This window comes from Phaethon lepturus, unplaced genomic scaffold, assembly GCF_000687285.1.
Source record: "Phaethon lepturus isolate BGI_N335 unplaced genomic scaffold, ASM68728v1 scaffold9425, whole genome shotgun sequence".
Taxonomy (NCBI): domain Eukaryota; kingdom Metazoa; phylum Chordata; class Aves; order Phaethontiformes; family Phaethontidae; genus Phaethon; species Phaethon lepturus.
The window spans coordinates 14,512-17,467 of NW_010541200.1; the positions used below are offsets into that span (position 1 = coordinate 14,512).

Consider the following 2,956-nt stretch of genomic DNA (forward strand, 5'->3'; position numbering starts at 1 on the left):
GGAGTACTTGCCCTTAGTGGAGAGACTGAGGGCTTGCTCAGTCTAGAGGAGAGAAGGCACTGTGGGGGGATCTGACAGCAGCCTTCTCCTGCCAATGAGGAGGCCATCAAGAAGATGGCACAGTGGTACATGGCAGGGAGACAGCAGGCATACACTGAAATCCATTTCTGTACTGATATATGGAGAAACTTTTTCACTGTAAGGACAGTCAGGAATTGTAAAAGGTTGCCTAGAGAGGTTGTGCTGCCTGCATCCTTGGAGGCTTTCGAAGTATGACTAGATAAAGCCTCAGACTAATCTGAATTTTCTTATGATTCTATAATCCTGTATTATTAATAGATGGCAAGTAGAAGAGATTTTGTTTTTGTTGTTGCTCTAAACACTTCAGATAAGAGGGCAAATATTCATTTAATAGCAACTTATTTTAAAGGTGTTAATGGAGACATTTAGCTGGCACTATTTTTATTTAAAACTCAAAAGTCGCTATCAGAAAGCCTGGAAGGAGTGTTTGTATCCCTGCTGCTTTTTAGGGCCGAGACCTGATAAATTGTAGCTGTCATACTGGCTGTAATGCCATGCTGCTTCTAGATGGATACTGCATAAAGCTGGCTAAATTTATTTCTTTTGCTAAAAGGCACTTCCCTCCTGTCATTCTGCCTGGCAGGTTTTACTTCAGGGCAGGGAGCTTTTTGCTTGCACAGACTTTCGTAGTTTTATTACTTACTCTCTCAGATGACAGTTTAGTTCAATCTAGTAGCAATGCTGAGAAGAGTGATCAGAATTGAGACTGATCTTCTAAGATATGCCACTGTTTTCTGTAATCTGTGTATTTTTTTCTCTCATATAAGAGAAAGCTGTAACAGTGCAGATGGTGTCCGTCATTCAGTTTTGTCAGAACATGGACACTAGGACAGGTAGATGGAATGGCCATAGTAAGTCTGGAAGTCAAAATTGTTGTCTCCAGTTTTGTAGCAATTAAACTCTAGCCAGCTATTAACTGAAAACATACCAGACTTATTTAGAAAGTCTGAAAATAATTTGCTTGGTTTGCTTTTTTTTCTCTAGTCATACTTTCTGCTTGTGAAAAACACTAGATACAAATTTCTGTGAACCAAAGCTGAGAACAAACAGGGATTTTCCACCCCTTGGGCCTCAGCCCTGATTGCAAAGAACATGTTCTGTGCAGTTTTTGGGTCTCATCGTGACAAATGGGATTTAGATGCTAAAGAAATTTGAACCTGCATGGAGCTCTGTGAATAGCACTGCGATCTCAGCAGATTTTGGCATGTCATTTTCAGTCAGTCAGTTATGATGTTCTTTGTGATATGCATGCCCATTAGGAAGTGTACTGAAATCTCATTTCATGCCGACCATTGAATGGCAGATCACTGTTGCCCAGGTGGCCTACATGATTAATTATGCAACTGAAAAGACAAGATTCTGTCCCTGGAAGTTCTGCAGGACAAGTTTAGATATAATAAGTAATGTATCTAATGAATGAGATTCAGGCTATTGTAATGAAATTGCTTGCTCAGGACAGGTATGTTAATGTTCAAACTCAGTGTTTCTATTTTTAAGCCAAATAAAAATGATTTAAAATAATTTTTCTAAAAACGCTTTAACATTTTGGGTTTCAATGAAAAAGGCCTAAATAAAAAGCATCAAGATAACCAGTAAGTTGTGCCCATGGATAGCACCCACTAGATGCCACTCTTCTCAAGCTATAGACAGTGGGATATGTCTGCTTAAAATACAAACAATTAAGTATTTTTTCTGTTATTAAAAAAATCTTCATTGTGGAAAAAAATTTACAGTGCTCAGATTGTAACTATGAGTTTCTAAGTTAAATTCTTGTGTCATTTATACCTAGATAAAATTGCTTTGTGTTCAGAGGGATGGAACTTCTTTCCACTGACTACCAAAGAATTTAGTGTCCTCAATGATTTTGTGTATAAAATCTCATTTAACTGGAAATGTTGGCCTTTCTTCAGTAAATTGTTCAGTTTTACCTCTGTGTGAGAGGTTTTTTTGAAGCATGGTTTTGGAATATAAAAGTGTTTTGACAACAAATAATAAATATTTAACTTCTTCCAACTTCTTTTGGTGTTACCACCAGTTACCTGATGTGCTTCCTTAGTCTGCTCTGATGATAAACAGTGGTATGCTTAACAATTGTAATTCAAGGTTTTGAAGGGTCATGAATTTGCTAATAAGGTAATGGAGAACATTTAATCATGGAATCCCACATACTGTTCTATCAGTGAAGCAGCCACTTAAACTGTTTAGTCATTTCATTATGTTGAGTCATGCCAGTTGTACCTGTGCTGTCTTAATGGATGGATGTTCAGTTGTGGCTGCCTGGCAGCTGGAGCCTCAGTCCCTTTGTGATACAATGCTGATTTTTTTTTTTCCCCTATGTTCTAAAAAGTATATTTTCTTAAGATTTTATAAGCCCTTTTTACAGCGAGGTAACTGGCACCATGGAAATCGTTTCAGTGAAAAAAGTCTCCCATCCAAATGACCTTGTTCTTGTTTTTAAAGAGAGATTATCTATGAAAAAAAATTCACTTGGCAGGCATACTTTCCATACATGTACTGCTTGTGTAAGTACTTGCGGTTCAACAGGGCTCTGTTCTTGCAGTCCTGCTTCTATGTTGGCTGGATCTTGCAATGGATCTTCTGTTTGTTATCAGCTTGTTAAATTTCTGTGGTGACACAAGGTCCACTTTATGATTTCACTGCAAGATAAAGGTGGAAGGGAAGATGGTTTGACTTGGAAAGTACGTTTGTTTAAATGAAAATAATATTTAGGTATAATAATTAAAATAAGTGAATGCCTGGCTGTGGAGTGGAACCTTTTGTGCAAAACTTTGCATTCAGTAACTGTAAGCTTTGCAGTTTCCTTCTACAGGAGATATGCTGTTTCTTTGTGTACAGACACTTTATGTCTTTCCCT

At 37.7% G+C, this 2,956-nt stretch overlaps 1 protein-coding gene across 1 annotated transcript in view; it reads left to right on the forward strand.

Annotated features, from left to right (window-relative positions):
* Positions 1–2,956, forward strand: part of RAD51B (RAD51 paralog B) — a gene marked incomplete at its 3' end in the record, with an annotated part of 17,429 nt that overhangs the window by 12,872 nt on the left and 1,601 nt on the right. The gene's annotated exons all lie outside the window — the stretch shown is intronic.